Source organism: Notamacropus eugenii, chromosome 1, assembly GCF_028372415.1.
Source record: "Notamacropus eugenii isolate mMacEug1 chromosome 1, mMacEug1.pri_v2, whole genome shotgun sequence".
In the NCBI taxonomy this organism is placed as follows: Eukaryota; Metazoa; Chordata; class Mammalia; order Diprotodontia; family Macropodidae; genus Notamacropus; species Notamacropus eugenii.
Genome location: NC_092872.1, coordinates 611047113 through 611060232, shown reverse-complemented (window position 1 = coordinate 611060232; position 13120 = coordinate 611047113).

The window sequence follows — 13120 nt, the reverse complement described above, 5'->3', positions numbered from 1 at the left end:
CCTTCAGGAGAAGGAACATAGGTCTTCCCTACTCTGAACTCCATTTTAAATAAATTTTTCTTAATACCTTTTTTGTGTGTCAAGTTCATCTCTAACAGATACAAATAGAAAAAAAGAAAAGAGTTTACTATCCTGTGGAATGGGAGAATGCTACCATTCAGCAATGGATCACTGACTAGTAGACTTCCTTTCTCTAGGATAAGGCAATTCATGAGAGTTTGTTTCCTTTCCCTAATATCTTAGAGCAGGGATGGGGCACCTGAAGTCTTCAGTTCTAGGTCCTTGGGTGTCTTTTGACTGAATCCAAGTTTTACAGAGCAAATCCTTTTAAGGGAATTTGTTCTGTGAAGTTTGGATTCAAAGGGTCATGCTTGAGGACCTAGAGGCCACATGTGGCCTTCCCCATGCTTGCCTTAGAGTATACCTGTAGCCACAAAATAGTTCCACTGCATTTGGTTCTAAAGCTTACTCAATTGACATTAAATGAATGTCCAGGTGCAGTAAAACAGAACTGAGCTGCGTGCTAATAGACCACTTTGGTACTGACAGACAAGTGTCTAGATCCTTTCTTCTTACTCTGTTCTAAACACTGTGCAATCTGGTTTCCAATGTCATTACTCAGATGAAACAGCTCCCTCCAAAGTTACCAGTGATCTTTTAACTGACAAAGCAAATGGCTCTTTCTCTTTTTCTGGATATTCTCTAATCTCTAGGTTTTGGTGAGATTGCCCTTTCCCGGTTTTCCTACCTGTCTGATGAAGAACTGAGGTTTAGAAAGGTTATTGAAAGTCACACTATCTGCCAACTATCACACAACTAATCAAGAACAGGAGTAGAACCTAGATCCAGGCAGTCAAATGTTAAACCTTGACCTAGTCCAGTACTGGGTGCACTACATCAGAGGTGTCAAACACATCACAGCCCAGTGAGTCTATTGGACTAGCCAGGCTTTTTCTCTTCTCCCTCTATACTACTTGGTAATGTCATCAACTTTCATGGATTTAATTATAATCTCTGTGCTGAGATATGTCAGATCTACTCATCTAGTCCTAAGCTCTCTGCTGTCCTTCAGTCTCTCACCCCAATTGCCTTTTCAAATATCTCAAAATGGACATCCATGTCTTAATCTCAACAGATCTGAAACTGAACTCCTCTTGTCTAATTACAGCTACATGGTGTCATAGTGCATAGAGTGCAGGAAGACTCATACTCCTGAGTTCAAATCTGATTTCAGATACTAGCTGTGTGACCCTGGACAAGGCACTTAACCCTGTTTGCCTCAGTTTCCTTATCTGTAAAAAGAGCTGGAGAAAGAAATGGCAAACCATTCCAGTAACTTTGCCAAGAAAAGCCGAAATGAGGCCACTAGGAAATGGATATGACTGAAATGGCTGAACCACAACAGCCCATTAAATCTTCTGCTTCCAAATTCTACCACCACCCTTGAAGTCCCCTAGCTTAATAACCTAGGCATCGCCCAAAGCTCCTTACTATCTTTCACCCCCATAGCTAATTTACTGCCACAGCCTGTTAATTTCACCTTTACATCTCTTAAATATGCTTCCTTCTCTCCTCTGACACTGTCACTACCCTAGCACAGGCCCTCATTACCCGCATGTCTGAAATATTCAATAATTCTTTCCCTACTGAAGTCTGTCCTCCATTCAATTGCCAAAGTGGTTTTCCTAAAGCACTGGTCCAATCCTATAATCCTCAATAAAATCCTATATATCTGTATCACCTCCAGATTCAAATTAAAAATCTGGTTGGCATTCAAAGTCCTGTATAATCTAACTTCCTTATCCCTCAACCTTTGCAGTGTTCTTACACTTTACTCCCCAGCACGCATTCCACAATCCAGTGACAGTGGCCTCCAGGCTCTTTTATATACAAAACTCTCAATTCTGGGCAGTTTCTCTGGCTGACCCTTTTACCTCGAATTCTCTGTCCTCATCTGCCATCTGTTTTCTCTGACTTCCTTCAATTCTCAGCTAAAATCCCACCTTTTACAAGGAGCCTTTCCTTATTTCTCTTAATTCTAGAACCTTCCTCCATTAATTATTTATTATTTATCCTGGATATAGCTTTTTTGTATATATTTGTTGTCTCCCCCATTAGATCATGAGTTGCTTGAGGACAGGAACTGTCTTTTACCTTTCTTTGCATCCCCAATGCTTAGCACAGTAGTAGTAGATACTTAATTAATGTTTATTGACTTACTAGGATGATCTCTCAGCATCCCTTAAGGTGCTGGGGGTTTTTTTTCATAGAGTAACACTTTAGAAATTTCTTATAAAAGGAACACAGGAGGAAGTCATTCCAAACAGAAGCATGAAGTTTGATTGCATAGGAGATGATGAGTAATATTGTCTGAGATGTAGAAAGAGTGTGGTATTAGTAAAAGACAGAAGAAAAAAAGGCAGCCCATTCATTATGCAACAGGAATTCATAAGATGGTTTAGTATTTAATGGATACAGAAGATACAAGCCTCTTGTATATAATATAAACCCATGACTTGAAAAAAGAACCTCTGTTTACCCTGACTCCTGGAAAACCAATACCATACACCATTGAGAGTAGTGACTTAAGAACAATTAATTTCATGAGCAGAGGTTATGAATTGTACTTTTCAGATCACTTTTTGACCCTGCTTGGAGATCAGATGCTTATGTCTATGTACCTGGCTTTGCCTTATGATCCCCTCATCCATGATGCTTAGAAAGTTCCAGAGACAATTTCTAGGTAATTAGTCATTTCATTAATAATGCTAGCATTTTAATAAAAGAGGTCAGTGGCACTCTCAACTGCCAAGGACAATCCTTGCAGCGGAGCTCAAGCTGGACTGATTCTAATAAACTTAGATTATATCATTTCCCTCTAAATTACCCCCACCCAAAACTAAGTAGAACACAATGGGCACGAATTCGCATTAGATTAGACTCTGAGTAAGGCTGAGTGGGATCTGAATTTACTGAGCAGAAAGTGATTTCAACCTTCAGAGTCTTGAGCTCTTGAAATGATGGCCTTAGAAAAAGGGGTGAACTCTGGATCTCCTCAAATCATTGGTTATTAATAATCATTTCTCTCATATTTATAAGCTTTCAATTATGCCATGACCTGAATAAAAATTGTCAGGCACATAGAGAACAAGGTTGGGCTTCAGTTCCCTGATCCTTTTATCAACCAGTCCTGATGTTGAAGAGAGAGATGGGAGAGCTGGATCAAAATGTGAATGAATTCACTTAGACCTTCTCTGTAGCCACTGGGAGCTTGATTGAGGCAAAAGCAGTGGGCCTGAGGTTTAGCAAGGAGCTAAACAAAGGCAGTGAGATAGGAAAAGGACCAGGCTTATATAGGATGATTTTAGGGTTTCCTTATGGGGGGTTGGAGAACTAGAGTTAAGTATTGTAAGATAAAGAAGTTTTGCAAGATAAAGGGACAGGGTGAGCACTATGAAGGACCCAAGATAAGGAAATCCAATTCCCCAGGATGGGGTGGGGACAAGGAATTCCATGGTCCAGGATAAGGGGGAAGTTTTGCAGTAAGGGGAGACTTAGGGCACTTTCTGGTTAGAAAAATAAACCAGGGCTTTCACAAAGTCATTCCTTAATATTATTTTTAACTCTTAGGGCACTGATTCTATCCACACCACTGAGGTGGGAATTAATGATAGATGAGCTGAGCTTCAATTCTTTGAAAGAGTTTTCATTTTATTCCATTAACTTAGTAAATGAGAATCATTCTAGAATGACATCTGCTTCTCAAGATGGGGTAGTTAGAGACTGGAGGTGAGCCAGGCTCAATGGTACGGAAAAGTAGGAATGGAGGCTCTTAGAGCAGGAAGAAAGGGATGAGCATTATAATCCCCTTTTTTCCATATCAAATATTGCTAGTTAGTTGAAAATATTGTTTGGGTCAATGTTTCAAGTATTTGGAGGATGTGAATCTGGGCACACAATAAGTTGAGTTCTGTGATTCCATGTAGGGTTAAAGATGAGAGAAAAGGCACTAAGAGAAAGGAAGATGGCATTATTAAAAACTAGAAATGAGTAATCCATGAACTTCATAATTATTGAAATTATATACAAGCAGATAGATATAATGTGGAATGGGTAACAAAAGGATGATAAAGAAATACAGAGTGAAACTAAGTCAAAACTTGATCAATAAAATTAGAGGTGTTAACCAGGTTTCAGTATCTGTAAGACATTTATTTTGTAGACTTTCCTTTGGTATTATGTGTACGTGAAAGTAGACATGTGAACAGATTCCTCATTATGGCAGTATCTGAACTGAAATAACAGGTAAGCAGGCAGAACACTGACTCCTCCCCCAGGCAGTGAAAATTGGAGAATTTCCCAGTAATGATGTCAATGTGTTCTTCAGATTTTTAAAATAGCTAACTGGCAGAAAAAAATGGAGTGGATATCTATTAGTAGAAAGGACAAAAGGGGGGCAGGTGGTCCCCAAGAGAAAAAGCCATGAATGCAGAAGGAACTATGTAGCAATCAAATCAACTTTGGGGAAAAACTAGATCATGGCAGAAGACAGAAACATTCCATTCTCAAAAAATTAAAATGAGGATGGAGGCCCGCACTTAAAACTACACAAACAATGAAGTGGAACATCGGAACCAAACCAAGTATTTCAATTACAATCACAGTTTTTGAGTAATAATAGTTCAAATTTTAGTATATTCATCCCCCAAATTTCTTAAAGCTGATCTTCCTGTATTTGGAAATCCTAGCACTGATGGCATTAATTTGAAACACCAAAGACAATTTTAACATAGCTACAGGAATTAAAATCTTAGGGTTTCTAATATATGCAAAACTCTTCGCAAACCTTAAGGTGCTATACATTAGATACACACACACACAAATAATACTTTTTAAAAATACTACTTACAGTTATTAATTGTTGGTACTCAATATGAGATCATCAACTAATGACCAATAAGTTGACATACTCCTGGACAAAAGCCACATCATACATACTGATATTCTTGATAAAAATGAAACTAGAAGACAAAAGAAGGGCCAGTTAAAAGGAAGGATGGTTAATAAGTAATCTTCACAGCAAGAGATAAAGGAGATGCCAAAGATGCTTTTATTGTACGCCCCAAGAAAATAAACATTTCATTAGATACCTCTATAGAACACTACAATCATCTTGTCTGCAATGTTTACAAGGAGGACAAAAGTTAATTACCACCATGAAAATAATTGTAATTTGTGCATCATTGGATGCAGAAGACAAACACACAGAAAAATTCTCTGCAGAACTCCAACATGAGGATGACCGGAGCTTAGATACTACCAGTGACACGATCAACAGCAAATCATTTAACTTGGCTTCAGTTTCCTCTATTGCAACATGGTGTTAATTCCTTGCCAATGGTATTGTACATGTAAAGCACTTTGCAAATTTTAAAGTTCTATGTAAATGTTAATCATTATATTTTTGACTCTCAGTGACTTCAACATGAAGATGGAAATGAGGAGGAATGGCTCCCCCAAAATATGTTGGAAAATATGGCATGGGATGGAAGAAATGAAAAGCCAGGGTCTTGTAGACTACTTAGAAGTCTCATGTCTTTATATCATATCATGAACACTTTATTCAAAAAGTCAGAAAACACTGAATATAAGTACCAAACAATATCATAAAAAAAATAAAATTGATTATACTGCAACAGTGCTCAGCTAGCTTACTGATTAGGGTAAAAGTAAACAAAAATCAATACCAAACTAAAAGAAAGAAATCTGTGATAGTTTGAAATAGCTGACATTGATATGTTTTAAGAAAAAGACAAGATATTGTGTGCAATTAAGTAAGCATCAAATTCACATATTTCCAAAAAACAAAACAGAGAAATGGACAAAAAGACACTGATTACCATCATTTCTTTAAAAATTCTAAAGTTTAACTGTGATAAAGAGGTAGAAAGGTCACCAAAATTGTAGCAACAATTAAATCAATTTCTTTGCCAGAGACAGAGGTGTTGAAAAAATTATATATCATCATTATTATTCTAAATTCAAACATTGATATGCTTGAGAAATGTTCAAACTAATACAGTTCTTTTATGTCCCTGGATATGACATCAGATATTTTGAAATAACATTTGTAGGGATCTTGAAAAGAAAATTTCACAGTATTGTAAAAAGGTATTACACAGTTTAGGGTTAACATTCTGCTTCATCAAATAGAATATATTATATCAACTTTCAGGAACTTCCTTGTAGTAGCATCTCCCTAAAGCCAGTAAGGCCTCTCCCCAATTCCCCCTCTCTCCCTCTTCACTGCGTAGCTAGAAGTAATCAAAAGAACTTATTCTGATCAAGACCTGACCCAATACCTTCAGGAGATGAGGGAAAGAAGCTACCAACTGATAGGGAGGAAAATCAGTTACCAGATATCTATTAGTAGGAAGGGCAGAAGAGGCAAAATGGAGTACAGAAGGAAACTGCATAATAATAAAATCAAATGAGAAAAACCAGGGATAGATTATGGCCATGGAAGACATGGGTCTTCCCCTGCCAGAGTGATATTTTTGTGGTGGTAAATTGGGCCATTTTATCTCAGTTCTTACCTAGCCACAAACCGAGACCTGGGAAAGATCTTAATTTAGAAAGGCTAAGGTCACCACTGCACCATGTGCCAATTGTCTTGACTTTTTTGAAACTTGACAGTCTTCACTTGGATTTCAATGACTCTGGAGGAGAGAGTGAGACTGATGACTGAGCAACTCTGCCTCCCCTAAATCCAATCCATGTGATGTCATTGATCCTCTTTGGCAGGACAAATGTAACAATTTTTTAATTGAAATGACTGGATCATTACTCTAATCCAGTGATTCCCATTTAGGGGCATGCAAATCAATTGGAGGTTTTTAAAGATGGTCAAAGGGCAGAGAAAGATCTCCCAATACTTTATGTTGTTCTCTATGGAAGCTTTAAAGAAAAAGTTGTGATGAGGATTGCAGAGTTAAGGCTCTGATTGAGAAACGATAATAAATTTCAGTTCTTATCCAGGTCTAGCCCATAATTCAGGTCAGTTCTGAAATTTGCTACTGTTTTGTCTAGTGCCTTATGAAGCATGCAAAATATCAGTCATAATTAGACATAATTCTTGTTAGGATAAACTTCAAAGGTACAGCTCTCAAAAAATATCAGTCCTTGGGAGCAGAGCCAAGATGGCAGAGTAGAAACACATGCATACGCTAGCTCTGAACCCACAGCCCATAAAATATCTGTAAAAAAGATTCTGGAGCAACAAATTCTGGAGCAGCAGAAGCCACAGAACAATGCAGCGGACGAGACTTCTGTTCCAGAGAGACCTGACGCGAAAGGTCCGTAGCGCCCTGGACTGGGAGCCGAACCCAGCCCTGCCGTGGCAGCAGCACCGAGAGGAGCGGATGCGAGTGGGCTTCAGGGATGGAATCTTCAGCAGCCACGAGGGTCCTTCCACCCACGGGCCCCAAAGGTTGGTGAGAGGGTCTTCTAGGCTTGCAGAGAGGGGAGTGGGGTGCCCCCATAACTCAGACCACCTTGGGAGGCAGCAACAGATGCGGCAGCAGACAAGGGCTCCCCAAGCAGGCAGGAGCTCAGGATACATTGTTGAAAGTCTCCGCATAAACTCTCTGAGGGAACTGAGCCCAGTGAGGCAGCCCTGCCCCTACCTGAGCACCTGAACTTAATCTCACACTGACTAGCAGCCCTGCCCCCACCCAAAGCCCTGAGGCTGGGAAGCAGCATTTGAATGTCAGAGCCCAAGCCCTGGCTGGCAGGATCTGGAGGCCAAGTGGGTGTGAAGAGAATATTCAGAAGTCAAGTCACTGGCTGGGAAAAAGCCCAGAAAAGGGGGAAAAAAAATAAGACTATAGAAGGTTACTTTCTTGGTGAATAGGTATTTCCTCCCTTCCTTTCTGATGAGGAAGAACAATGCTTACCATCAGGGAAAGACACAGAAGTCAAGGCTTCTGTATCCCAGCCCACCCAATGGGCTCAGGCCATGGAAGAGCTCAAAAAGGATTTTGAAAATCAAATTAGAGAGGTGGAAGAAAAACTGGGAAGAGTAATGAAAGAGATGCAAGAAGAGCATGAAAAACAGGTAAACACCCTGCTAAAGGAGACCAAAAAAAGTGCTGAAGAAAATAACACCTTGAAAAATAGGCTAACTCAATTGGCAAAAGAGGTTCAAGAAGCCAATGAGGAGAAGAATGCTTTCAAAAGCAGAATTAGCCAGATGGAAAAGGAGATTCAAAAGCTCACTGAAGAAAATAGTTCTTTCAAAATTAGAATGGCACAGATGGAGGCTAAGGACTTTGTGAGAAAGCAAGATATCACAATACAAGCCCAAAAGAATGGAAAAATGGAAGATAATGTGAAATATCTCATGGGAAAAACAACTGACCTGGAAAATAGATCCAGGAAAGACAATTTAAAAATTGTGGGACTACCTGAAAGCCATGATCAAAAAAAGAGCCTAGACATCATCTTTCATGAAATTATCAAGGAAAACTGCCCTGAGATTCTAGAACCAGAGGGCAAAATAAGTATTCAAGGAATCCACAGATCACCGCCTGAAAGAGATCCAAAAAGAGAAACTCCTAGGAACATTGTGGCCAAATTCCAGAGTTCCCAGGTCAAGGAGAAAATATTGCAAGCAGCTAGAAAGAAACAATTCAAGTATTGTGGAAATACAATCAGGATAACACAAGATCTAGCAGCTTCTACATTAAGGGATCAAAAGGTGTGGAATATCATATTCCAGAACTCAAAGGAACTAGGACTAAAACCAAGAATCACCTACCCAGCAAAACTGAGTATAATACTTCAGTGGAAAAATTGGTCTTTCAATGAAATAGAGGACTTTCAAGCATTCTTGATGAAAAGACCAGAGCTGAAAAGAAAATTTGACTTTCAAACACAAGAATGAAGAGAAGCATGAAAAGGTGAACAGCAAAGAGAAGTCATAAGGGACTTACTAAAGTTGAACTGTTTACATTCCTACATGGAAAGACAATATTTGTAACTCTTGAAACTTTTCAGTATCTGGGTAGTGGGTGGGATTACACACATACACATGCACACACACACACACACACACACACACAGAGACAGAGTGCAGAGTGAATTGAAGAGGATGGGATCATATTTTTAAAAAAAATGAAATCAAGCAGTGAGAGAGAAATATATTGGGAGGAAAAAGGGAGAAATGGAATGGGGCAAATTATCTCTCATAAAAGAGGCAAGCAAAAGACTTTTTAGTGGAGGGAAAAAGAGGGGAGGTGAGAGGAAAACATGAAGTTTACTCTCATCACATTCCACTAAAGGAAGAAATAAAATGCACACTCATTTTGGTATGAGAACCTATCTTACAATACAGGAAAGTGGGGGCGAAGGGGATAAGCAGAGTGGGGGGGATGATGGAAGGGAGGGCATGGGGAGGACGGAGCAATTTGAGGTCAATACTCACGGGGAGGGACAGGATCAAAAGAGAATAGAAGTAATGGGGGACAGGATAGGATGGAGGGAAATATAGTTAGTCTTATACAACACAACTAATATGGAAGTCATTTGCAAAACTACACAGATATGGCCTATATTGAATTGCTTGCCTTCCAAAGGGAAGGGGTGGGGAGGGAGGGAGGAAGAGAAGTTTGAACTCAAAGTTTTAGGAACAACTGTCAAGTACTGTTCTTGCTACTAGGAAATAAGAAATCCAGGTAAAGGAGTATAGAAAGTTATTTGGCCCTACAGGACAAAAGAGAAGATGGAGACAAGGGCAGAGAGGGATGATAGAAGAGATAGCAGATTGGTGATAGGGACAATTAGAATGCTCGGTGTTTTGGGGTGGGGGGAGGAGACAAAAGGGGAGAAAATTTGGAACCCAAAATTTTGTGAAAATGAATGTTAAAAGTTAAATAAATATTTAAAAAAATATATCAGTACTTGTGTTCAACTGGAAATCTGAAAATGTAACTTTAATAGAAGGCACGCATAAAATCCAGATTCTTTGGATCTCCAGGCTATAACTTTCATTACCTGATAAAGTGGCTAAACTTTGCCTTAGGAAACAAGTGATAATCTGGTACATAAGAATGTGGGTTTAAAAGATGATACCAAATTTCATGTTTATTGTTCAGTCATTTTTCATTTGTGTTTGACTCTTTGTGACCCCCATTTGGGGTTTTCTTAGCAACAGTACTAGAATATTTTGCCATTTCCTTCTCCAGCTCATTTTTCAGATGAGAAAACTGAGGCAAACAGGGTTAAGTGACTTGTGTAGGGTCACACAGCTAGTTAAGTGTCTGAGGTCAGATTTAAAATCAAGTCTTCCTGACCACAGACCCAGCACTCTATCCAGCAAGCCACCTAGCTGACCTTCAAACTTAATGTGCCCACTTGAAAAGAGAGAGAGGAGCACAAAATTGAACTCAAAGATGTAAAAATTATTAAAACGAGGACTTCTGATGAGTAGAAACTGAGCAATTTTTTGTTTGTACTTACCCTACTATCGCTGCTAAGGCTCAAGTGTAGAAGAGAACTAAATTTATTTAATGCACATGAAGCCACTAAAAAAAATAAACCACTTTTACATATATCCGCTTGCCCAAAATTTCAATGGAGTTGAGCAGTTTTTTAAAAGGGAGAACATGAATTCTCATACCTGGTTCCCATCATGTCAAAAATAAAATATGATGCAAGACAGCTGCTGGTAGCACATGATTACCAAGACAGTCACTATGAGATGAAGAATTTCTCTTTAGCATCGTTAACTTGAGATCTTTCAAAAAATATTTAATTACTTTTCATTGAATAGTTTAAAAGCCTATATTATTATGCAGTTGTCCAGCCTACAAGAGACTGAGGCAGAGCTATAAGCTAATGTCACTTTATTAAAGGGAATATGGTCCTCTTTATTGAAGTGGACCTCAGATCTTCCTCATGATTGGAGATACCTTGTTTTTATACAGTTTGATAGCCAAATAAGCAAAAGAGACATCATGAAATACAGAATCTCACTGGATGATAGACCTTTCTCTTGAGGGTCAAAAATGACATATTGGCAGAAGGGTCACAGGTTGGGTGATGCATGCATGTCCACTAAGTGGTCACTTGCTCATGTTGGACATGAGAGGTCTAGAGGTCCAAAAATAAATTGGGAGAATTTCTAAAGCATCAAGGCAACCCCACTCATGCTGGGTTTAGAATGGAATTTGAACAAAACAAGATAGAGATATCTTTGTCAGCATTATCATAGTTATGCAAGTGAGCCTCATAATTTTGTAAACAAGTAGTAAACATTACATTAAAGTTTGAGGCCCACTCTAAGAACCTATCTATATGATTCATGTAGAATATCAAATTGATTAATATTGATTTGAATAGAGTAGGGATCCAAATGAATTACTTCTCACAATACTTCCTCTCCAGTCACTGATAAGGGACAAGTGTGCAAGGGAAATAAATTTATTTTAATGCACATGAAGCCATAAAAAAAAAAATACTTTCACATAGATCCCCTTACTCAAAATTTCAGTGGGAGTGAGCACTTTTTTTTAAAAAAAAAAGGGGGGAAAGGGAGAGGAGAACATGAAACCTTCCATCGGATTCCTATCAAGTCAAAAATAAAATGACGCAATATGAAGAACTTCTCTTTAGCATTGTCAACCTGAGATCTTTCCAAAAATATTTAAGTACTTTTGACTGAATAGAAGTACCCCTCTGTTTAAAAGCCTATAACATTATACAAATCTACGATCTCAAGAATAAGATAGACAACCAGAAACAACTTTTAGATCTTTGTTAAAGCACTATATAGGTTTTGAAAAAAATACTGACTTTTCACCCTGCTCCCCAATCATTTAAAAATGAAATTTTTAAAAAGTGACTCATTTTCAAATGTACAAAATACAAGTCATTCCCTAATTGATAAATGGTCAAAGGATATGAACAGGCAGTTTTCAGAGGAAGAAACTAAAGCTATCTATAGTCATATGAAAAAATGCACTAAACCACTATTGATTAGAGAGATGCAAATCAAAACACTTCTGAGGTACCACATCGCACCTGTCAGGTTGGCTAACATGACAAAACAGGAAGATGATAAATGTTAGAGAAGATGTGGGAGAGTTGGAACACTAATTCACTGCTGGTGAAGCTGTGAGCTGATCCAACCATTCTGGAGAGCAATTTGGAACTATGCCCAGAGGGCTACAAAAAACGTGCATACCCTTTGACCCAGCAATATGGCTTCTCAACCTGTATCCCAAAGAGATCATAAAAGTGGGAAAGGGTCTCACATATACAAAAATATTTATAGCAGCTCTCTTTGTGGTGACCAAGAACTGGAAATCAAGGGGATGCCCACCCACTGGGGAATGGCTGAACAAGCTGTGGTACGTGAATGTAATGGAATACTATTGTGCTATAAAAAAATGATGAACAGGAAGACTTCAGAGAGGCCTGGAAAGAGTTATATGAACTGATGCTGAGTGAAAGGAGCAGAACCAAGAGAATTTTGTACACAGCAACAACCACAGTGTGCAAGGAATTTTTCTGGTAGACTTAGAACTTCACAGCAATGCAAGGACCTAAAAAATTCCCAATGGACTCTTGAGGCAAAATACCATTCACATCCAAAGAAAGAACTATAGAACTGGATTGCAGAATGAAGCAAACTATTTTCTCCTGTGTTTAGTTTTGTTTTGGTTTTCCTCATGGTTTCTCCTATTTATTTTAATTCTTCTATGCAACATGACTAAGATGAAAATGTATTGAGTAAGAATCTATGTGTAGAACCCATATAAAATTGCATACTGTCTCAGGGAGGGAGGGTGGAGGAAAGGGAAGAAAATCTAATATTCATGGCAGTGATTGTAGAAAACTGAAAACAAATAATCAATTTAAAAAAAGAAGGCAATTTGAAGAAAAAATACTTAGTCATTTTAAATCTTGGTAACAAGGGAAGGCTTGCTGAGGGAAAGAGAGATAATATATTTAGAAATGAATGTAATGTAAAAATAAAAAAGTCATCAATGCAAAGTAATACAAAACCAATTCTGTTGAATGAAAAAAAAGTCATTACCATCAGCTTTGCTGCTGTACT